Here is a 25812-nt window from a genome sequence, read left to right as displayed (position 1 = left end):
TGAAGACAGACTGATAGAGATCACATGATCTGAAGAAAAAAGAAATATAAAAGAAAAAATAAATAGAGTCTCAGAGATGTGAGGTATCAAATGAATCAACATACCCCCAATAGGAGTACTAGAAGAAGAGGAGAAAGAAAAAAGCAGGAAAAAAAAGTTAAAATAAAGAATGGCTGAAATTTTCCAAATATGATGAAAAACATTAACCTACATTTCCAAGAGGCTCAACAAACCCAAAGTGGGATAAATGTAAGGAGACCGACAGTCAGCCATACGTCAGTCAAAATATTGAAAGACAGAGACAAAGAAAATCTTCAAAGCACCATTGTTGAAGAATAATACATATATTGTACATAGAAAAGCCTAAAGAATCCATAAAAAATCTACAAGATTTAATAAGTGAATTTGGCAAAGTAGCAGGATAAAAAATTAACATCAAGAAATTGACAGCATTTGTATACACCAGTAATGAACTCACAGAAAGAGAAACTAAAACAATAATTTACCATTGTGGCAAAAAAAAGGTAAGATACTTAGGAATAAACATAACCAAAGAAGTAAAAGACTATTTACAGAAAAATACAGGAGATTGAAAAAAGAAATAGAAGATATAAAAAAGTGGACACATATACCTTGTTCATGGATTGGAAGAATTAACATTCTTAAAATGGCCATACTATGCAAAGAAATCTATAAATTCAATGCAATCCCCATTAAAATACCAAAAACATATTTCCCAGAATCAGAACAAATACTCCAAACGTTTAAATGAAATCAAAAAAGACCCCAAATAACCACAGCAATCTTGAAAAAAAAGAACAAAGTAGGAGGGATCACAATACCAGATATCAGGTTATACTAAACAGCTACTGTAATCAAGATAGCCTGGTACTGTCACAAGAACAGACATATAAATCAATGGAACAGAACAGAGAACCCAGAAATTGATCCAAGACATTATGCTCAATTAATATTTGACAAAGTCGTCAAGAGCATACAGTGGAGTAAAGACAGCCTCTTTAGTAAAGAAAATTAGTTGGGAAAATTGGATGGCTACATGAAAAAAAAAAAAAATGAAACTAGACCATCAACTGACGCCATACACAGGAAAAACTAAAATGGATAAAATACTTAAATGTAACTCATAAATCCATAAAAATCTTAAAATAAAATGCAGGCAATAACATTTCAGACATTACACTCAGCAGAATTTTCACTGATACAATGCCTATGGCAAGAGAAACAAAGGAAAAAATTAATATGTGGGACTATATCAAACTAAAAACCTTCTGCACAGCAAAAGAAACAACCATAAAAATGGAAAGGGAACCCACTATATGGGAGAGTATAATTGCCAACGATACATCATACATATCAAGTACTCATACGACTCAACAAAAGGAAGACAAAACACCCAATTAAAAAATGGGCAGAGGACCTAAATAGACACCTCTTCAAACTGGACATATAAATGGCCAAGAGACATATAAAAAATGCTCAACATAACTAATCATCAGAGAGATGCAAATTAAAACAACAATCACCTCACAATTCTCAGAATGGCCACCATCAACAAATCATCAAACAACAAGTGTTGGCGAGGGTGTGGAGAAAAGGGGACTCTAGTACACTGCTGGTGGGAATGCAGACTGGTGCAGCCGCTATGGAAAACAATATGGTGTTACCTCAAAAAATTGAAAATTGAACTGCCATTTGACCCAGTGATCCCACTTTTAGGAATATATTTTAAGAAGCCTGAAACACCAATCAGAAAGAATATATGTACCCCCATGTTTGCAGCAACACTATTTACAATAGCTAAGACCTGGAAACAGCCCAAGTGTCCATCAGCAGACGAATGGATAAAAAAGCTGTGGTACATATACACAATGGAGTACTATGCAGCGGTAAGAAAGAAAGATCTCTTATCCTTTGAGACGACATGGAGGGACCAGGAAAGCATTATCCTAAGCGAAACAAGCCAAACAGAGAAAGACAAGTATCATATGATCTCACTTATTTGTGGAATATAATGAACAAAATAAGCTGATGAACAAAATACACCCAGAGACATGGAGAGGAGTACTGTTCAGGCTGACAAACCTCAGATGAGGGGGCAGAGGAGAGGAAATAGATAAACTAAAGAACGTATAAACATGTATGAGTAACCAATGGACATAGACAACAATACTGTGAGAGGGGTGAGATCCGGAGGAGAGTGTCTAGGGACAATAAAGGAGAAACATCTGTAGCAAAAATAAATAAATTAATAATAAATAAATAAATAAATAAATAAATAGGTGACGGAAAATAAATAAAAATCAATAGACTATTTTTTTTTTTTATCCTCACCGGAGGATATTTTTTTGCATTTATCTTCAGATGGAGCAGGAGGAAGAGAGGGAGGATGAGAGAAAGAAACATCAAGGTGAGAGAGAGACATCGATTGGTTGCTACCCATCCAACCCCAACTGGGGCTGGGGACAAACTGCAACCGCGGTATGTGTCCTCAGCGGGAATCAAACCAAGGACTCCGTGGTCTGCAGGCTGACACTCTAACCACTGAGCCAAATCAGCCAGGGCTAAACTATTCTTTTTTTTAAAGGCTGCTAAAATTTGGCTTTGTTACCTCTGTTTTTGTCACTCTAGGAGAGTATGTGGATCAAATTTACCCTTTGTCTTGTTATGCAGAGAGAAACATTCTAATTTTAGGGGGACTTGCTTAGGTCCCTGGGTGGAAGTCATGTTTTCAAATATCAGTGTGGACCTGGACTCTGGAGGTTATTTTTTGCCCAACTATTAGTGGAAACCTGTTTTCCATTTGGCTCTCTTTTCCTATACATAATGCTTCCACATTAGACTGTCAAGAGAAGTTTGGCCTGCAGCATATACAGCAGAGGAGTTCAGTGACATGAGAGCTACAGAGTCTCCTTTATTCAGCCACAAGTAGATACCAGGCAAGTTAAATGAGAGCAGTTTTAGAAGATGATCAGAAACAGACAGAACACTGAAGTGTGTTGAGCACTGAAGATAAAGTATAGGAGGGATATAACAAGCATTAACATATTTTCATTTACTCAAAAATATTCCTTCAGGGTCTACTAATCATAAGTACTAGGGATGTTGTAGTAAACAAGTAACTCAAACTTTGTAAACTTTATTTTGCTGTGGGAGAATATTTTAATAATTAATTGTCAAGTTAGTTTTTATAGCAGTTTTGATAAACACTATCAAGGAAAAAGGGACCCATCCATAAGAACCCATGGAAGGGCAGCCCCTGGTCAATGATTATCAGAGAAGGTTACCTGGAGCAAAAAGACAAGTGAGCTGACCTCCTAGTCAAGTCCAGGAATTAACCAGCTATAAAGGGAGGAATGGAGAACCCAGACAAAGAGATGGTTATTTGCCAAGGGTTTGAGTTGGGAGCCATCATAGTTTTTTGGAAGAACTAAAAGGAGAGAAAATGAATAGGATGATGGTGTAACTTGATGCTAATAAGAAACAGAGGTTTGCGTAAGCCATGTTAAGATTTTAGGACTTTAAGACAATGAGAATCAGAGAAAGAACATGGCCATATGTTTAGAATTGCATATATATATATATATATATATATATATATATATATATACACACACACACACACACACACACACACACACACCTTCAGTGTGATAAATGGATTGAAATAACAATGAGTGCAAGGAGACTCAATAATAGACACTTCAGTGACCTAATAAAACAAGTTTTCAGATTGAACTTGGATTTTGAAGATGAAGAGAGAGAGAAGTCAAGATACAAAAAGAATTTCTAGGTAAGTAAAAAAAAATTTAGTACAGTAGATACTTGGTCATTGTGGGGGGCTTGGGGAAAGAGTAGATAGAAGCAAGAATCCAGATATATTTTTCCCAAGAAACTTATGAAACTCTTAATCACGGGAGCATGCCGTTCTTGACTCATTAAACTCTGAATCCCAGACTATTCTTCAACTTCAGAATGGGCAACATTTCTTAGAAACACTTTGGTGTTTCTTCTGAAGCAGTCATCATTGGGCTTCCTTTCCCTCTCTAACTACTCTTAATTTCCCATGTTTAGAGTGTTACTTAGCAGAAGGGATACCTAACCCTCAACTGCATATTCACCATTCATCAGTGAAACATCTATAGAAGAGAAAAAAATAAAGTGACAAGGAAGAAGCAGATAACAGGAAAGAAAGAACCACAAACTGTCCCTCAACATCAGTATTCAGAAGATATGTCTTCCCAGTTCATGTATACTTATAGTGCATTTAATTTTCTAATCTGATGAACTTCCTTACAAAAATATTCATGCTTACTTTGTAAGAGAAGTAGCTGAATGTAGCAGAGGAAAAAACCTGTGTGTAGCAGGGGGAAAAAAATGTGTGTGTGTGTGTGTGTGTGTGTGTGTGTGTGTGTAGCCATTCACACAGTGTAAAAATCATTTGTTTTTAGTTTCTCTAATTGTTTTATAATATACATATAATTATCTTATTCTTGAAATCCATCCCACTGAATTTCAGAGTATAATATCCTTAAAGGCATCTCATTCTCAGATGACCAGTCTATTTAAATAAAACCCTTCTTTTTTGACTTTCAGGGCTGTCCTTCATTCTCTCCTTGCAAAGAGTTGTGGGTATAATGGAACGTTTATGTCATATGATGTCAATGAGGGATAGAGCCTTGGCACTTCCTGTGCATTGATTTGTTTTTCACTGTGTCCATGGTGGTTGTGTGGCTGGAGAAATGAATGGGTAGAATTTCTCCATCACTAGTGGGAATGGGGTTCTTGCAACATTTTGAGAAAGTGAAATTTTTTAAGACTCACATGGGAGAATGAATGCTTTTCATTTGTGTGAAATTATATCCCTCAGGTCGTAAGGTCTCAGTTCCCATAGCCCAGAATTTCCATTCCATGGTGGAGTTGAGTCCAACCGAGCATCAGGCTAGATCCAGTCTATTAGTCCCTTGTGTGGGGTCCACTTGGCTGTGAGCCAGGGGAATGTTCCATTTGCAACAGGAAAGCCAAGAACCCAAGGTGCAAGCGAACCAAGAGAGCGAACTTCCTCTGTTCAGGAGTTAAGGATCTCAGATTCCATTCCCTTACAGCGGCAATGCCTATTCTGACTAATTAGCTGTTTCCAGCTGTTATTGACAGGTAAGCATCTTTCCACATCACCCAGACCTTACTGGGCATGAGTTTATTGTCTGGTTTCTTCCCCCAGAGGCCTGCAGGGAGTAGACCTGGAGAGTGTTAACTGCAGCTTCCTAGCAAAGCTGTATAAATGGCATGCCTATGTTATCTAGTCTCCTCTTTACTCTTTTCCTGTTTAATAACCAGGTTACTATAACAGTTGGACCACAGGAAAGTAGTGAGAGTCAAAAGCCAAGACTGAGTTTGATTCTGGTCAAGGGCACATACCTTGGTTTTGGTTCTGTCTTGTGGGAGGCAACCAATCGATCTCTCTCTCTTTCTCACTCTCTCTCTCTATCTCCCTTCCTCCCTCCCTTCCACTCTATCTAAATGTAAATGGAAAAATATTCTCTGGGGAAGCTTTAAAAAATAATAATAATAAAAGCCAAGATGCTTGTACTGGACCATGGATGAGCAGTGTAGGTTGAAAGCTCTTTCTAGCACTGTGCTCAAACCCAGGGTGTTGGCCAGGTTGTCCTAACTGTGAGGTTCTTGAACACTGAGCTCTCTCTTTTTTTATTTATTTATTTTTTTTAAGAGTGAGCTAAGCAAGATTTATGTATGTTAAGTGACTTTTTTTTATTATATTATCTTTTTTATTATTAATTTATTTTTGTTACAGATGTTCCCTGCCCCCTTTGACACCCTATTCCCATCCCCCAACCCCATCCCCAGCTTTGGTGTCAATGTCCATCGATTATGCATACATGCATATAAGTTCTGTGGTTTATCCCTTTTTCTCCTCCTTCTGAGGATTGTCAGTCTGTACCCTACTTCTATGACTCTGGGTCTATTTTGTTCATCAGTTTGTTTAGTTCATTATATTCCAGAGCTCTTTATTATCGTTCCAGAGAACTTGGGTTCTGGTCTGTCAGCAAAACTATTCTTACCTATCCTCTGCTTTTTTATGTCTCCTCTCCAGTATGAAATGATGCCCAGCTAACAAAGAGGTCCCACATTCACAAACCAGCGAGACTCTTTATCTGTCCTAAATCAGTTGCTGCATTCTTTACTGCCCATGTTGTCTCTTTTATCCTGCAAGAAAGAAAGTCTTATCCTTTTTATGATTGGCATGGCTGAAAATGTCCTTGTTCAACTCCATTCGCTTACACTCAGCAGCATGTGGAATGCGTTGGTTTGAGTCTCCTGTTCAGCAACCCACTTGAGAACAAGGCCTGCTAGGTGTTATCTGCAGCACCCCCTACCGGCTACTTTATTTCACCTGATCCTATTTTCACTGTTACTCATAACTCTTTTACATGGCTTATGGCCTTGTATTAGAACTCTTTATAGTCGAATCAAACATGCTATTTGTCTGTTTGTTTTAATTCTTGTTGATGTGTTGGCTTGAAAGAGGAAATTACATTGCAGCAAAGAAAATGTTACCTCTGTGATCTCTGAACATAAATAGAACAATACAGTATTCAACATTAACTTACATGTATTTGCAAACAAAGTCCAAATCATCATTAATCAATCCCCCCTTTTCTCCCTTTTATTTATTCATTAATTTCTCTTATAAGTCTTGGAACTCCTCAAATTCCTTTTAAATGAAAACAAGACAAAAAATAAGGTATTTTATTAAATGAAATAAAAGCAATAAGTGTCTCTCTAACCCCATTTAACATTATCATAAACGGAGTACTTGTGAGGAAAATAATAATTCATAATAATTGGTTAATATTAATATGTTTCATGCAATTTGTACCTTAAGGCCAAATTATGTTCCTATAAGGACAGTTTTGTTTCTCTTCCTCTTCTTATTACAATAGTTTTTTTTCTTTTCTTTTCTTTGGTTTTCCTTTTGTTCTGCCTTGAAAGACTGGGCAATGACCATAAGAGCTGTTTTCCTGAGCAGTGCGCAGTGAGTGAATGCGGAGCTCCCTGTGGACTAAGCATTTTGATACAAATTTCCACTCGAAAGAAACAATGCAACTGATTGTACAGAAGCACTGTGCTGCAGGGCAGGGAATGCCTCACTGACCTCTTGCCCTGGAGTGAGCATTAGCTACACGACCGAACAGCAAGCACTTAGCATCCCTACCATTCAGACCACATCAATCTTCAAAAAGAGACAATGTCCCTCCAGGGAGCTTAGCTTGTCCATCAAATGTAAAAACAAAACAAAACAAAAATCAAACTATATTTAGTCCATAGAAATGCAGAAGCTAAGGTAGTGGGGGCTATTATAAAAAATATTTATTTTATTACCAATATCAAAGCAATTGAGCTTCAAAAAGCTTTGTTTTGGGGGCAAAAAAAAAGAAAAAAAGAATTTCTTTAAATAAAAGTATTTCAACCATACAAATGAAAACATTCTATAATCCAATATATAGTTCACTTGCTATTATTACTTCATTGTACTACAAAATTATTATTATTATTATTTTTGGTAGGTGCCCCTAGTGGGAACCGAACCCGGGACTCTCTGGTCCGCAGGCCGATGCTCCAACCGCTGAGCCCAGCTGGCCAGGGCTACAAAATTATTCTTATCGCAAACAGTGAGGTGGACCAAAGAGAAGTCTGAGATTGCATCCATTTGCCCTGCCTGCGTTTCCCTCCAACTCTCGTAGCTGTTCCTAATGGAGGAGGGTCTGACTGATCGGGCAGGAGGATTAAGGTCTGTAGAGTAATGAAAACTGAGGGATTTGGAGTCAAGAGAGAACTATTATTTTTAGTATTAAAATTATTCTATTACAGTGCATTCATTTTTAGCTGGCACTTTATTTAAAGAGAAGTAGATTAATGCATGCCTATAGTGAAATAAACTAGCAGTGCAAAAACATAGAATTAAATGTAAGCTTCCCTCGTACCAAGACCCTACTCTTATTCCCAGAGTCAACAATTATAATATCTTTAATTGGTATTTATAATATCATCATTTGGCTATTATTTTAGTGCTGGCCATGATATGGACAAGTATATGTACCAGAATATGCCTCTCCAGAATATGGCATATGGATCATTTTGAGCTAAAGGCCATTGAGAAACAGCAGATGCAGGAAAAACTCAAAACAGGCCACATGTTTTCCTTTTGCAAGGGAACTTTCAGCTTGCAAAAGGTGTCCTTATCCCACACCAGGAAGTGGAAAACTCTTGACAACTTCACAACCCTAATTTAAATTGGCACAACAAACCTTAGAAAGGCTCTTGTTTATCACACTGTTTCTGGACATCTTCCTACCACCTTCCTCTTCTTCCCAAACCCCCTTTTCTTTGTTTAACCTCAGATGATATGGATTTCCAAGTTCTTACTATCCCTTCACTTATTTTTCTCTGGGTGCCCATGCATACATCAACAATTCACCAGTTAAAAAACCTCTGTGTATTTTGATCTTGTTAGTCTTTTGCTTAAATTCTGGTCTAATTTTCAGGTCACCAGCTGAAGAACCTAAGATGGGTAGAAATAAAGATATTTTCCCCTCCTATATAATATACAGTGTCGATATATAAGAATATGTGTATGGATATTTTCACAATGTATAAAAATTCATTCTTATTCACAGTATGTTTTGAATTTAACAATATCTTTGAGAAAGTTTTCATATCAAAATACATGTAGGACTTTCTCATTTCTTTTTCCCAATTGTATATATATATTATAAAATTTTAAACCAATCCTTGGGCAGAATTCACTGTTTCCTTGTTTTGTTACTACATAAAATATTGAAATGAATATTTAGTACATAAAACTTTATAGAGTTCAATTATGCTTTTGTATCACTAATGACAAGAATTTGTGACATAATAAGAAAGATCTGGGTTTAGGTTGAAGAGGTTTGAAAACACTGTTGCCAGAGGAAGGGACTGTTGCAATACGGTAGGCAGACCCGCAACAGGACAAACTACTGTGAAATCTGCCTCAGAGTTCAGGCGAAGGAGCTGCTCTGTGATGAGGGGTAAGCAGGGCGGAAAGAACTGTTGCAGGGGAGTGAATGAGAAGTGGAGAAGGTTCTTCCCCTGAGGTCAGTGGGTTCTTAGGAGGGGCCATGAAGAGGGGTTCTTCCACATTTCAGCGCTTGGATATATTCAAAGATGTTGCAAGATGTAAGACTTGTAGGAATGGGTAAGTCTAACAGAGGTTTGGTCAAAGCATATTAGTAGACGTTTTGTTCAGATTTATGATCAGTGGGTATAAACCATTCAACTAATCACTTATGAGACCGAAAAATGGAAATGTGGAGGTCCTGCCCATGTCAGAGGTAAACAAGGGGCCATCTGCAAGTCTTCCTTACAGCATGTGGGGGAGATGATGGCTCCCACCGAAAAGATACTCAGTACCTTTGCAAGAAGCGCCACAATCCCACTCTCAAGCAGCTCCAGAAGCTGACATTCTGATGACACGTCAAACAGACCTTCTCTAGCAAGGTCGATGAGTTATCATATTTCCCCAGCAAATGTGCTGCTCTAGCATCTGTAAGATGTGTAAGTGATTACACAATTCAAGAAAAGCTTACCTTCTGCAAGTCACTGCCTGGAGCAGGCAAAGGCCTAATGTTTTGTCTTCATCTCTGGAAACAAAAGCTTGTCTTGGAGGAACTGGGTTGGCAGCTATTACTAATGATGTCTCATCAGTGGTTGGTTCAATGAAAGGTTTTGCTTCTCGTAGAACAAAAACCATCTTTGACATTGCCACAATGAACGGCTCTCTTCACTGATATATGCCTCTGTCAAAAAATTATTGAATATGGAATAAAAAAACATCCTAGTTGTTGCTGTAAAAATTATTACTCTTATTTTTAAAAATAAAACACGTTAAAAAATGTTTAAAACATGTGTAAAAACTTCGAGGAGGACTACGTAAATCTCCTGCTTTATACAGAGATCTGGTGGCTTAGAGAAGGATGGGTTCTCAATAGATCATTTGACCAAAAGGTGAATTGTAGAGGCGTTTACAAGAAAAGAGAAAAGCAGCTACTTGAGTGCTTTGAAGATGAAGGATAGATGCAGAGACTAGCTCGCTTGTAAGAAATTTTTCTCACATGAACCAGTTGCAAAGATTTGGAGAAAATGTGAGCTGTCTTATTAAAACTGTCAATGTCTTCACAAGAATGTTCTTGGCTTTCATAAGAAACAAAATCTTTGGAAAAATAGTGTAGTGAAAAAGAAAACCATGCAACATCTTGACTGCTCATTGGTCATAAGAGTGAAGGAGAATATCAAGACTTCAACAATTTTCTGGAAGAACTGCAAATCGAAATTAAATGATATGTTTTTCTTTTTTTTCAATACAAATGTGTGATTGGAAAAGTGCTCGTTACTCTACATTTTCTGTTCAACTTGAGAATTTTGCTTTTTGGGGGGGAAATGGTAGAATGTTATAAGCTGCAGTCTGACCATGTAATCAAGAGGAGTTTTATTCTCTTCTTCCCTTAGATAAATCCAGGATTATATGAAAGACAAGTATCTGCCATTTATTACTTAGTATACATTTTGTTGTAGTTTTCAACTTCTTACATGTTTTGAAAAGCTCTTCCATGTTTAACAAGCCTCAAGAACAAGGAAAGAATCATCCCCTTTTAGTTGAAAATATTTCTGTGTTTATCCCAAACTCCATCTGGAGCTGAGTGCTGCAGCTGCAAAATACAAGCCCAGTCTCACATTTAAGGGAAAATTCCATTTCTAATATTTAGTTCAAGATAATACTTTTGTATACTTAAGCCTATAAAAGAAATAAAGAAAGACACACATGTGAACAATTATTTTGTAACTGCTAAGCCTGTATTAGGGCCTAATTGTTTCTCTCAGAAAGAAATGTCTTTCACTCTTTTATAAGATTGTATTATGGCTGTGTGTGTTTGTGTGTGCATGTGTGTGTGTGCAAGTGTGCATTATACACACTTGAGAACGAGTAGGTTTACAGTGGTGAATATGGAAACAGTTAATAAAGCTGTTGTAATAATCATAGCATCACATCTTTTTCCATACAAACATCTGTAAACCCACTTTTGCCCAGCCCTGTATATTTAGATATATGTATAAATAAATAACATATATTATACATAATACATAGTTACATATGTAATATATAAATGTGAACCATATATATATATATGTATATATATATATATATATACTCAAATTTATGTTTGGCTTATACAGTTTGTAGCTTTATGACTCAACATTGTTATTACAAATTTTCACTTTGTCAACATTTTTAATTAAGTTCAAGTTAAACTTTTTATTTAAATTAAATGCACCATTCTTGGATAACTTAATTTAGAGAAATGAAGTTCCATGTTGACTGAAACCAGGTATTTAACAGAAATGTATTATGTTTGTACTAGGTGTTTCAAAACTTTTGAAGAGTAAAGAGTGAGATGAATTCCAACAATATTTGCTAAGGAAAGTTACTAAAATTATTTTTAGTTTTAAGTAGAGAGGAGGAATCTTTGCAGATACCATACACTGCATATCATCCTCATTAGCATCTTCTTTAGTAGAAATTAGTGATAAGACTTTTTGGCCTTTTTAGATTAGCTTTTAAAAAATTAAGTATGAACATTTTTTTTTTAATGAAAACTAAAATTTCCTCTATCTAAACTACTGATATCTATTAAAGTTGATATATTTTTTAAAAATATGTTTTTATTGTTTTTTTAGAGAGGAAGGGGGAGGGAGGGATAGCACCACCCCCAATGACAGAGGATTAGTGATTGGCTGCCTCCTGCACGCCCCCTACCAGGGATCAGGCCCTCAATCTGGGCATGTGCCCTAACTGGGAATCGAACCAGTGACTTCTTGGTGCATGGGATGATTCTTGACCAACCGAGCCCCACCGGCTGTTTAGATATTGTTTTGTGTGTGTGGAAAGAGAAAAGCACACAGAAAAAGTGGGCTCATAAGTAGGTCAAAATAAATAAATTCACAGAAAAATATTATTTTCTACCCAAAAAGACATTGACAATTATTTATTATATATTATATCTATAGCTTACTGATTATGCTAATGTACCTTCTGATGTAGACAAAATAATTTTATGCAATGTAATAAATTTCCCCCCCAAAAGTGGCTATAATACTATTTCCTGTTCCAGATGCTTTTTTAATAAAGTGAATTTCACATAGCTCTCATCAAGAGGTTGGATGTATGTTTCCTCTCCTTGAATAATGGTAAGCTAGTAACAACAGCAGAAGAGATGTGGTGTGATTTTTCAGACTGGATCATAAAAACAATAGCTTTATTTTTTGCCTGATTTTTTTTGCATGTATAATCTTTGAATGTAGTCACCATGCCCTGAAGAAGCCCTAGCAGTCTTTAGAGATATCTGCATGGAATTCCAAATCCATTCCCAGCTGTGAGCCAGCACCTGCTAGCTATTCTCACAAAGCTCTGGCCAAATCGCCTATTTGTAAGCGAAACAAAGGGTTATTGTTATTTTATGCCATTAAGATTTGAATGTGGTTTGTTTCACAGAAATAAATAACTAGAACAGATTTGGGTACGGGGATGGGAATAGTGCCATGGCAAAAACTTAAGAAGTGTCACTGACTTTGTAACTGTGGTAGGTGATGCCCCTCAAAACTTTTAGAAAATTACTAACACAATCTGAGAAGACTTAGGGACAGTGTTTCCAGTGAGGGCTTAAGGCAAAGTAAGAAAAATATTATTTGAGACTAAAATCAAAAGAATCCATGTTACGTAGTGGCAGAAACTTGGCAACACTGTCACCTGCAGTGGGTGGGGTGGGGTGGGTGGTGGCATAGGACACATACTTAGTGAACTCCATGATGTTGGAGACTTTGAGACATGGTGCTGTAACCCAGGAGAGTCATCCTCACTCAGACATCAAGTAATTTTGAATATTAGGAGCTTTATTACCTGCTTAGGGACTGCAGCCAACCTACACAGAGGAGAACTGCAGCCCCGAGCTCAGGGGGAGGGTTGCTTATATAGGACAGGGGTCACTCAAGAGTTTAGCAGAGCAAGCAAGCTACGCGTACAGAAGCAGATATCAGTAGTTAGTAACTGCACAAGTTGCTTATTTTATATTTCTTAACATTTACTAGACCCTAGCCTTGAATATCTCATTGCCCCGCCTGGCATCTCCTGATTAGTTAAGCTAATGGTCAATACCCTTGTGGTTATGGCTGATGCATCTCTTCAAGAAATTTTGCAAAAACCACTCGGGTTCAAGGAACCCAGGAGAGGTTCCTTCTTCTAGCGGATGGAGAATTACTGGGTTATAACAATGGTAGTAGTGTGCTCACCTGCGTCTTCCAGCTGGCCATAGGAAAATGCAAGAGGAGAAGGGCTGTTACCGAGTCCAGGCTCATACCTCTTCATGACAGCCAGTAAGTTAAGTGATAACGTGTTAGGGGAAGGAAAACTACAGAAAAACCAGCAAACTGAGAAGATGGTGCACGGGCGTCCTAAGGAACGATTTTGAGAGAGTACAGGATTCAGGTTTCTTTTAATGTGAAGAGAAGGAGGGGGAGGGAGAGGCTTGAAGTCAAGAGGTGACTGACAACTGGAGGCATCTTGGTGCCCGCAAGGGTCTGAGGAGGACTCGGAAACTTCTTTGTTCCAGATCAACAAACTCCAGTTTCTGTGGATTCTGTTGTGGTGTTACTATAAATCTTTGACAAACATTTGTTATGTGTACATACTTTCTTATCTCCTTGGGGGAGGCAGTTTCAAGCACGGAGGGTAAGTGATTTCTAAGCTACAGGCTAATTTCTGTAATTATGAACGTGCCTACATGCACGACTAAGCAGAAGGTGCTAAACAAAATGTTATGAGAACTGAGCAGGATTTGACAAGATGGAATTAGAAAGACAAATCATTTTATCTAGTTACAAAATAAGCTAAAAAAAAGAACTGTTAAACAAATTGGTTGTTAGACTGATGAACCTCAAAGGGAAGGGGGGAGGGAGGGCTGGATGAGACAAACCAAAGAACTTCTCTGCATATATGCACAACCAATGGACACTGACAATAGTGTGGGGAAGGCAGGAGGGGGGTGGGATTGGGGAGGAGGGGGTCAATGGGGAAAAAGGGGAGACATCTGTAATACATTCAACAATAAAGATGAGTTATTAAAAAAGGAACTGTTAAAATTTTAAACAAAATGTCAAGGAACTATAAATAAGTCAGGACTACAAGCACTTGAAATTAAATCAGAAAACTGTTCTCATTCCCAGGTGGTCAACATGGCAAATGACTCTGAAATTAAGAAATTAGTCCCAGGCAAAAAATCACCTTCAGTGTAGACCCTTGAAAACCTCATAAAAAACATGTAAAACGTTACTTCATAGACCCTTTTAATAGTCCCTCAGAGAACAGGAAGGGCATGCCCCACAAACTATTCAACGATAGCTTTTCAGGTGTCTTAGAGGCTATTGTCCCACGGAAATGTTACCTGGAGCAGAAGGTAGAGAAGGGCGTACCTTAAATTATGGGTGTGGCTGTTGCCTAGTAGAGTGAATTATAAATCGATGGGTAAAAAGCCTGAAAGTTTTTAAAGAAATTGTATCAGTTTGAACTGGAAATATCAGAGTCAGAGTACCAAAAAAAAAAAGCCTTGGTTCCCAAGGATTCCTATGGATAAAAAGGAGGCAGAGAAAACTACTGTACATATTGTTTCTATGGAAAAGGAAGGGAACTTAGAGACCACAATCAATAGTCCCGAGATGGAAACAATTCCCAGGTAGTAAATCTGAGCCCTAATGAAGGAAAGGGTCTCTCTGTATTTCAGAAGTTTTCTCCCGTTTTGAATGAGAGTATTTATAGAAGCTATCCTATCTCTGTTGCTTACCTCCACGGTTTGTGTGTAGTGGGTAAAAAGATATATCGTTGTAGTCCTCAGTTTTTTAGATCAAGAGCCAGGATCCTTGGGAGTCATCTGAATAACCGCATGCGGATGCTTGTCCACACCTGGACCTGACTGCGATGAGCGATCTGGACTTCCTCTGGTGCTGCACGGGGATGGACCTCAGGGAAGGGGAATTGTTCTTGCATGTGGAGGGATCTACATTTTTGTGTTCTGAGGGCAAAACGTGACATTGCTTTTTCCAAAGTGGCTACCCAAACATCTCCCACTCTGTATATTCTTATCACAACATGAATTTAATACTCTTCGATTGAAATCTTGGTTCTATGTTCCTTATGGGCTTCAGATGGACTGTTTTCTGTGGTGGACATGAGGCATTTTGACTTCTGAGGCTAGGTCATGATACGTGATTCTGCTTCTGCCGAGTTGTCCTGGACACTTGCTCTTGGAAGGCAACACCACACCACCAGGAAAGCCAAGTATCAAAGGGAGGGGCCTGTGTGGGAGGGGACGGTGGCCTCAGGACACATCTGAGTGCCCTCGGCAAACAGCATCTACTCATCAGCCCTGTGAGTGAGCCAGCTTCTGAGTGGGTCCCGCAGCCCCTAGACGGGTCACCTCAGTGGATGCTCTATGAGAGCCGAGAAGAGCTGTCCTGATGAACATGCCGCAATTATGAAATTGTGGGGGAAATAGAGCATCTTGTGACTGGAAATCTCTGTGTTTGGAAGTATCTATTATATAGGTAGAATATACATTTTCTAAGACCTCAAAATTATTTGAAGATTCTTCCAAATGGAAAAAAAGGGGGGGAGGGGGGAGAAAGAGAAATAAATTTGCCTTTAAATTAAAACTTTTACAGCTCTGAGGTATTATTTTTGTTTTACCTTTTATTTTGTTTTACCTTTTAGAGATAGTAACTCTTCCCAGGATTCTGACTGTAAAGATTTCTTATCAAAACGGAAGTAGTTCCCACAGTGTGGTGATTGTGGGGAGTGGGGGTGATGATGAGGGTGGGTGGAGGTACAAGGGGGCACAGAGGAGATAAATGCTGATGGAAGAAATAAAATACAATTAAAAATGGAAGTTCTTTCCTCTATTTGAGGATTGTACACATAATGTCTGTTTACTTTAAATATAATGCTTTGAATGTAAGCACTGAATAAAAATGAAAAAGCAGACGTCCCATATGATAAAATTTTAAATACCTTAATATTGTTAGTGTACATCTGATGGTCTTGAGGGGAAAAAAAAAAAGTGCATTTTCCAAAATAATCCTGCAACTTTGGATTCTTCAATATAAAAAGGTAGCTTAAATATCATCAGTCAAACAAATGCCTGGTTGTTTTCTAGAGTAATGACGATATTATTAACTATTACTTCACACCTGTTACCTGACAGGTACTTCATGCCAAGTAAATTGAAAAAAATTTAATAAAATTCCATGAGATGAAATCATAAACTTGTACATGTCTTAGCATATTCTTAAATCCAGGAGAAACATAGTTCTATTTTTTTTTATGAAAGAATAAGAGCGCCAGTTTTTCAGTGGAGTTTGGTATTGTAAAAATAATGAATTTTCAAAATTACATTAATTCAGTAAGAAGACCAACTGGTGCAATTGTGACCCTGTTTTTATTAAATATATTCAATTTCATTGAATTAATTTTATTTTATTTTATTAGTGTCAGCTGCTAAACATTTTCCAATGTTAATTTCCTTCCAAATACAAAGGGGGTTCTTGGCAAATACACTTTTTAAAAATAATAAAAGGTAGAAAATGAATCTTTATTGAAAACAGTCTGTAAGAATCTGTTTGCAAACTGGGAGGAACTTCAGATTGTAACTGGAAACTCAGATTTAATGATGTTGAGAAAATGGCACTTGAAAAAGGTTTCAACATACCACCCCCAAATATGCTACTTTGGCATAATAATTATTTTGAGCTGAAGGCACGAGTGAACTTGTTTGTGGAATGCTTGTACCTTTGTGAAATATTATAATACAATTCCATTTACTGCAGCATGCATTACACAGTTAATAGGAGTTTCATTTAGTAGCTATAGTCAGTGCTGAAAACAGTTTGCCAAAATCCCACATGGAGCAAATTAATTTAAAAAGTATTCAAAAATTTCACTACAAATTTAACACAATATTCAGCTCATTGGAACAGTAAAACTAGGCAGAGTTTGCTAGTCGTGTTTACAAATAAACAGATTTTACGTGATGTCTTCGAGCGATATAAGTATCACTGACTGGGAATATGCTTGACTCTCTGAATGAATACTCAGATGAACCTAGTTTTTGGAATGCTGGTATATTCTGTGAAATATTACTTTACAATAACATATGCTGGGTGAGCACGTTGGAGCATGCATTACATAGATGGACTTTGATTTATTAGTTATATTCAAAGCTAAAAACAGTTCGCCCAAGTCATTCTTGGTAGGAATTAATTCTAAGAGGAGTCAGCCACTTCACTACAGGTATTACACAATGTATAGCTCACTAAACAGTAAAAGTAGAGTTTTTGTAGACAGAGCTTGCTAGGAGCATTTACAAATGTATTAATTACAGGTTATGTCGTTGACTAACACATGCATTAAGTATTGGTATTGAAGAAATACCTAAGTGACCTTTGTGCGTGGAATGCTAGAATTTTTGTGAAATATTATAATGCCATTTACTTGGGGAGCATGTTTGAACATTTGTTACATAGCTAGTAGGAGTTTTATTTTGTTTTGTAGGTATAGTCTGTGCTAAACACAGTTTGCCATAGTTTGTTGGGTAGGAATTGATTCTCAGGATGTTCAAACACTTTTCTACTGGTTTTAGACAACAGCGCATTGAAACACTAAAACTAAACTGCTCTAGACAGAGTTTCCCAGTAGCATTTACCAAGGTATTGGTTACACATTATGCCATAGACAATTACATGCATTACCTATTGGTAATATGCTCCATAGTGTAAACGAAACCAGAACGCACAATGTCTTTCTCAGATGCCCCCATATCCTATCTTGAACTCTGCTGTGGGCACAGCACGAAGAGTTCCACACTGCTTTCTAAATTTTCTTTCCAAACTCTTGAACAGACATGAGCAAGTGCTACTTACAATTCCTTTCATATTTGAAGGTCAAGTGGCCATGGCTGACATGATTTAGTTTTTTCAGCCACTCAAATGAAGATACTGTCACTTTCAGCATTCAAGTAGAGACCCAGAACAACCATCTTGTTCCTCTCCAGGAAAATATTATCTGCTTCTGGAGTTGTCAGTCCATTGGCACCTTTAGCAATGATCTTGGCTTTGATTCTTGGTGCATTGGACTTGGTCGGCTGCTTCTCGTTGGCAGCAGCGACTCCCTTCATTACGCTTTGCCTTGGGGAAGCACAGATTGATACATGTTAGGATTTGAAGTCTAGTTCCTTTGGGTTAATACCATTGGGATTCCATATGCTCCCATCAGATTCCCCAGCACCAACACATTTAGCACCAAAGCGATGCAAATATCTCAGAGTGCAGGCCCCCATGACCAAATCCCTGAACATCAAATGGTTTAACTCCAAACCCGGCTGTCATTCCTAAAAAGCTTATATATGTAAGAAGCGTCATAGATGAAGTTTTCAATCCCATGGAAAAGTCCCAGGCCAGTAGCTGGCCACTAGCAGAGAAGCGGCGGTGGATCCCATCCCAGCTGGGACACAGGCGTGGGCATTCACACCCTCACAGCCTGTGGTGCTGGCATCGGGCTGCGATCCGGGACCTCTCCTGCGCCTCTGCGCTCATGTCTGGGCAGGCACGTCAATGCCAGCACCAAGAAAGCCCTACTTTGCCAGCTCCTGGTGATCTTTTCAATTAATTATTGGTATAGTTCTTGGGACGGATCTTAACACCCGCTTTGGCACCCCTAAACCGCCCGTCAGCCACTGCACACTGTCATCAGAGAAGCCAAAATTTTACTTCGTTTGCACTCATCAGTGCGGTGGCGAATACCTCTGTTGAGCGCTGCTGGCTGTGCTGGGCCCAGCAGCCCTGGACGACCCCCGGGGAGCCCTCCCGCACGGGATGGAGGAGGAGAGGCTCAGCACGAGGTTGCGGGCCTTGATGCCGCACCCTGATTCCGCCTCTGGTCCTCGCTCTACCGGGTGCGGGGGTCCTCCACCAGCTTGTCCTCCACGATACCCGCACTGAGGAGGAAGAAGTCCTTGATCACCTCGAAGAAGTTGTGGTTGTCCTCCTGGTCAGCTGCAGCTGGACTGCAGGGTAGAGGTGGGGTAGGGAGGGAGGGAGTGGTGAGTGGGGGCGGGGTGGAGGAAGGCTGTGGGGCTGCCAGCCCCGAAGCACTGCAGCCCAGTCCCCCGCCTCCAAGTACAGGGCTGCAGGCCCAGCAGACAGCGCAGAGCTGGGCCCAGACAGTGGTTCAGGGCGGCAGGGCCCAGGCTGTGGAGGACAGCAGCTCATGGAGGCTCAGGACCATGGAGAGAGCGCTAAGAAATGTCATGGCTCTGCATGGGTGCCAATACCTGGTGTGTTCATCTTTACAATGGTTGTCATTCTAGGGCTGTTAGTTCGTAATTCTAGTACGAATAATGATATCGAACAACTCTTCATACACTATTTAGCATTCGTAGATTATCTTCCTGTTAGGTGTTCAGACCTTTCCCTCACTTTTAGTTTTATTATTAATGCTGATTCTCAGGGATATTTTTTTGTACACAAAACCTTAGCCAGATATATTTACTTCAAAACTCTCGCCCAGTCTATGGCTTGCATTTTTATTACACTAACATTGTCTTTAATGAACACCAGTTTCCTTTTTAATTTTTGAAATTCAATGTATCAACATTTTTCTATTATGATGAATGTTTTTTGTATTTTCTCCATGAAATCTTTGCCTACTACAAGTTCATAAAAAATATTCTCTTATATTTTTATCAATAAAATTTATACTTATATAAATGTTATAAACTTATTATATATAAATATTATGTTTGTATTTATATTATATATTATGTGTGTGTATATATACATATGAATCTTTGCCTAAGTTCATAAAAATATTCTTTTCAATTTATGACTACAGCCTGTAGGTCAACTGCTTTTTTTCATAAACAAGGTTTTATTGGAACACAAGTAGTTCATTCAGTTATTTATTGGTTGTGGCTGATTCTGTGTCACAATGGCATAACTGAGTATTTGTGACAAAGAGAATGTAGTCCTGGAGCATCTAAATATATGAGATCAGCCCTTTAGAAAAGTTGCCACCCACTGTTCTAGAGGCTTTGCAGTTTTAGATTTTATGTTCCTGTCTATAGTGATCTCTAGTTAATTTTTGTGTGTGGCATGAATAGGGGCTGAGATTAATTTCTCCATCTATTTACGAGTTGTTGCAGCACATTTTACATGAATTAACTTTTTTTTTTTATCCTCATCTGAGGACTTTTTTTTTCACATTTTTTTTGTTCAGAGAGAGTAGGAGGGAGAGAGAGGAAGAGAGAGAGAGAAACATCGACGTGAAAGGGGCACATCGAGTGGTTGCCACCTGCACAACCCACCAAGGCTGGGGACAAACTGCAACCAAGGTACATGCCCTTAGCAGGAACTGAACCTGGGTCTCTCTCGACCGTAGGTGGATGCTCTAACCGCTGAGTCAAACCAGCCAGGGCTTACATGAATTAATTTTTCACACCTAATAAGTAGGTCATGGTCTAATGACATTGTACATATGATTGTATTTAAACTTTGGTTCTGCATATTTAAAGACAAAGTCAGGGTTCATTGCAAGTCTTAAAAATCAATAAATTCTTTTGGTGTAGAATTATTACAAATTACATTATAATTCTATGATTTCTTCCTAGTGAACCCATTACTTCTGTTGCCACTTCATTCATATTTTGTGGCTATTATTCTTTTTTTAAATATTATCATTCATTTTAGAGACAGAGGAAGAGGAAGAGAGAGGGAGAGAGAAAAAAACATTGATTGGCTGCCTCTGGTATGCACCCTGACCAGGGATTGAACACAAGACCTGGGTATGTGCCCTGACTGGGAATTGAGCTGGCGACCACTGGGTGCATGAAAGGGTACTCAACCAGCTGAGCCACACCAGCCAGGGCTGTTGCTGTTATTCTTAATCGTTAGTAGTAATATTTGTGTTTGATTACAATATATCAAAAATAAAAATTTCCTTTAAAAAACAGTGATTTTCTATAAATCATATCTTTTAGTCTTTAATATCTGATTTATACAGAGCCTCCACGTACTCTGCAATTTTTCTATGGAATCACGGAAAATTTTCAGCTAATTGTTAATATAGCCAGAGAAAATGTGAACACAATGTAAATTACTGGAAACCCACTCCAACTTTTACTTTCAAATAAAAAACGTGAGATGAGCAAAGCATTAAACCATTACCAGTTGGGGGGCTATTGAGAGAAGAGATAAAGTGCTTAGTCATTAGAGGTCTGGTTTTAATAACTTGGCATTTGTTATAATTTTTAATTGTAAAATAAACCCCATTAACATGTTTTCTTTCTTTATAGATTTAGGATTGGCTTTTGTGCTCAGATCAGCGATCTGTCCTTATCTAAATTCTCCTCTTACAATTACCTATCTTTCCATCTTCCTGAATCTCATATTAAGTGTATGTATGTTCTGTATATGCTTCTATATGGATATTAATTTTTTAAAGCAAACTTTTAAATTTGCTTACACTATACTCAAAACACAAAGAGAATGCAATTTGTTTGCTATAGTATATCACTTCCTTCATAAGTTCTACTTGCTGGCTAGAGGAGAAAAATTAAACTTTAATATTTGTAATCATAAATTTTCTTTTTGAATAATCTTTTTGAATTAAATAGTCATTCTTTCAAATCCTTTCCCATCATTCTCTACTTCTTTCACAAAGATGTCACCAATATATATGAAGTTGAAAATGTGTCATTTGTGATTCTTTGGGGTACATGTGTCCAGGATCTACTGAGAAATGTTTGCTGTATCTGATTCTTGGAATCCCCACACTCTGTTCTGCTACTAAGTATTATAGCATGTGTCACTGTATTAGTTTGCTAAGCCTTTATAAAAATGACCACTTCTAAACACAATGATGTATAGGATCTGGCATAGGATCCACATTTCTATTCCAAAAGAGAGAAATCAGAGGGAAGGAGGGAATGGCATGGCCCAAACAAGTTTGAAACCTAGCAGAAAAATTTTCATTATATTTTTAAGGCTTGAGAATTATTCTCTCTGACTTGATACTCTGTTCTCCTTGTCCACCAAGGAGGTGGCCTTGTCTTTGGCCCATCGGTCTGTTGCTCTTACTACCTCTGCCTTGGACATGACGCTCTGAGCCAAGAAGGTTGCCCCAGCCTCTAGGCCTGAGGGGAGATGGCTTCCACCACCCACTAGACCCGTGTTCTCTGGACCCCTGGTGATGGTGGCAACCCTGCTGACATTTGAGATGTCTTTGGGGTCATTCTTTCATTTTCTTGAAAGATAAAGCATGTTTGTAGCTAGACAGTTTAATTGGCCCGTCCATAGAATTCTTTACTTTTAAATTGATTTATTCCTATCTCTATCTTCTTCAGTCTTCATTTCTGCCGGTATGAAATTCTCAAAGGCTTGGTGGCCTCCCATGCAGCTCATGGAGGTCCAGCCATTAGACAAGAGTGTTGTCCACAGATCTTTCCTGGACTACTGCCTGGCGCCTGCCGAGATGGTTGACTGGACCCACAAGTCACACCGCAGTCTCTTCAGCACAACAATTTCTAGCCATCCTCTTGTTCTCTTCAGAACACGCTTTCATTTGTTTTGCAATATGAATAGGCTGAGAATTTTCTAAATCTTAAAGTTCTGGTTCACTTTTCCTTAATAATTCCTTCTTCAATTTCTCTTTCTCCTGTTACATTTTACTCTAAGTCGCAAGGAGAGATCAAGTTGAACCTTCAACACTTTGTTCAGAAATATGCTCCACTAAATATGCAAATTCATAATTTATGAATTCTGCTTTCCACAAAACACTAGGGTATAATTCTGCCCAATGTGTTGCCACTTTATAACAAGGATCATTTTTTCCCCAGTTTTCAATTACATGTTTCTAATTTCCGTCTGAAACTTCATTAGAGTTGCCTTTAATGTCTATATTCCTACCAAAAAATCTCTTTAATGTAATTTAGACTTGTTTTTTTCTAACATGCATCACAAAACTCTTTAGTTCCTTCTCATTATCCCCTTCCAAGCCATTTACACATTTTTACATATTTGTTAGAGTAACGTCCCACTGCCTAGTTCCAAAATCTGGTTTAAGTTCGCTAGGGCTGCCATAACAAAGTACCAGAGACTGGGTAATTAAAAAAAAACAAACAGAATTTTATTTTCGCACATTTCTGGATGTTAGGGTTTTAAGATCAAGCTGGGGTTACTTCCTTCTGAGGCCTCTCTCCCTGGTTTGCAGATGACCGTCTTCTCTTGTCTTACGTGCTCCTTCATCTGAACATGTCCCAGTCACCTCCTTTATTAGCATATCAGCCAGACTAGAGTAGAGATCACTCTAAGGACTTTATTTTACTTATTTACTTCTAAAGATCCTTTCTCCAAAAACAGTCATATTCTGAGGGCCTGGGGTTTAGGATTTCAACATACAAATTTTCGAAAAACAAAGTTTAGCTCATATCGATTACCATTGATATCCAACATTTATTTCAGCTCTTTGATCCTTGGTAATGCCTTAAGTTCTGCTGGCTCAGTAGACCCTTCTGAGTCTCTGCTTTTGTTCCTTACCTAATTCCTGCCTTACACGAGTCACTTTATGCCATGGTGTTCCAGAATGAGTCCCCCAATTGTTTTAGAGTGAGACAGTTTTGCTCAGCTATATAGTCCCATGGTCCTAAGTGGGACAACCATTTGATTCTGTTTCTCCAACGCATCTTTTCTCTGAGCCTTTTGCCAGCCAAAGGTAAGTCTATGGTAGGTATTATGGGATTCAGGTGTCTAATCCCTGCTTTTCTAAACCATATTTGTCTTCTTCTCCACGTTCCCTGGGATTAACGGGGTATGTTGTACTTTTTTATTTCCTTAAGTCGTGTTAAATTTCTACCTTAGGGCATGGCTTTGTGACCTACCAATTATGGGTCAAGGGGATACACTATCTACTCCATGAAATAAATACCATATGATATGAGTATTGAAGACTTGATGTTAGTAAGTTTAATTAAAACTAAATGAATTTATAGAATAAATAAATAAATAAATCTTCATTTTGAAAATCAATTTTAAACTTAAAATATGTCATTTGCTGGTCTAGAGTATAATAAAAAATAGTTTTTCTTTTTTATAGTTTGATAAAATACTTCCCTCTAATCATTCACTGATAATCTTTCCAAAGCAAAACTTCAGATGAAGTCAAAGATAAAATACCTAAAGTATAAATAAGAAAATCACGTATCACTAATACTATACACACTATGTTTTTATTGTATATCTAATTTTATCATATTATATGACCTTTTTTAGGGAGTTAAACAGGGAAAAATAATAAATATGTTAAGTAAAGTTTGTCTTTGCTTATATAGTTATAGTTAAGGCATTTGGAGAAATATCTCTTAGAAGTCTCTAACTGCAATATTGACTGCTCAACACCACTGTTCAGTGATTTTTATTGCTTAGTCACATATTTTATTTAGGCTCCACTTTTTGTCCAATGGAAGTACAAAATATCCACGCTTAGCAATATCAGTATATTCCTCACAAGAAGGACCTGGGGTCCAGTTTGGAGCTTGATTCAGCCTATAAAAATTAAAAGAATATGAAGCCATTTTCTGCTTTCAAATTTCTTTTGTATATTCCAATCCTACCTCCAAAATGTCATACACAGCTATTTGAGCCACCAGGTGGCTTATTGTGAGGGTATTTAATTGCTTGCATCTTATTTTGGGGTTAATGGTTGTAATTATCAAGTTGCAAGTGAAATTGAATATGATGCCATTTCGCTGCCAAATGGATTGTGATCAGAAAGGAAGGCTAGCTTAGGCCAAGCTGGAAGACTAATGCTAGACAGAATACACTAATCGCTTTTAAATTGCACAATGCACATGAAATTTGGTAAACTTCAGACATATTTGTGAACTCATTAAAATATCAATGGTTTAAAGACTAAAAATGAATATATGACCTGTCAAAAATGCTATTTTTATAAATTTGTATTCATTTTAAAAATGTAATTTTTAACACAACATTGACATTAGTTTTCCTATTTTTTTAATAATGGCTTTTGTCACTTCCATTTATGAGAGGGAAGATAAAACATGCAACATTTCCCACTCCTTAGGTAGTGAACCTAATTAAAACTTGTTTTAGGTCAAAGGAAAAAATCCAAAGTATTATAATGTCATAAAATGTACCCTGGAACTTTTCTTTGTTAGAATTTAATTTATAGCTGCCTGAAATAGGTTAGATATGAAAATGACTAAAGGTAAATGAGGTAATAGGTTCTTTTCCACTTGTTTGATCATTTATAACTAGTTTGAATGTTTTACATCATTATGTATACACACTCACTATACTTATGTCTGCACAGCAAAAGAGAATCAGCTTGGGTCACTGCTGTGAAATGCCTTGGAGTTCAGAGTTATCTTGTGTTATCTTCTTAGATTAACTGAATTCTCATGAATTATCCAAAAATGCTAAAATGTGTCTTTGTGTTTAGGTGGCTACTATTCTATGCAATTACACACACACACACACACACACACACACACACACACACACACTTTGTGCGAATCCCTGTTCTAAGTGCCTTAGAAATACAACTTGCTTTGCCCTGGCCAG

The 25812-nt window shown here is 37.8% G+C and overlaps 1 pseudogene; it reads right to left on the bottom strand.

The window, feature by feature from the left end:
- Positions 1 to 17921: 17921 nt before the first annotated feature.
- LOC118617039 lies at positions 17922 to 22326 on the bottom strand (annotated as a pseudogene).
- Positions 22327 to 25812: the final 3486 nt, after the last annotated feature.

Source organism: Molossus molossus, unplaced genomic scaffold (assembly GCF_014108415.1).
Source record: "Molossus molossus isolate mMolMol1 unplaced genomic scaffold, mMolMol1.p scaffold_m16_p_5, whole genome shotgun sequence".
NCBI classification, from domain to species: Eukaryota; Metazoa; Chordata; class Mammalia; order Chiroptera; family Molossidae; genus Molossus; species Molossus molossus.
This window is presented reverse-complemented; position numbering and strand designations above follow the sequence as displayed.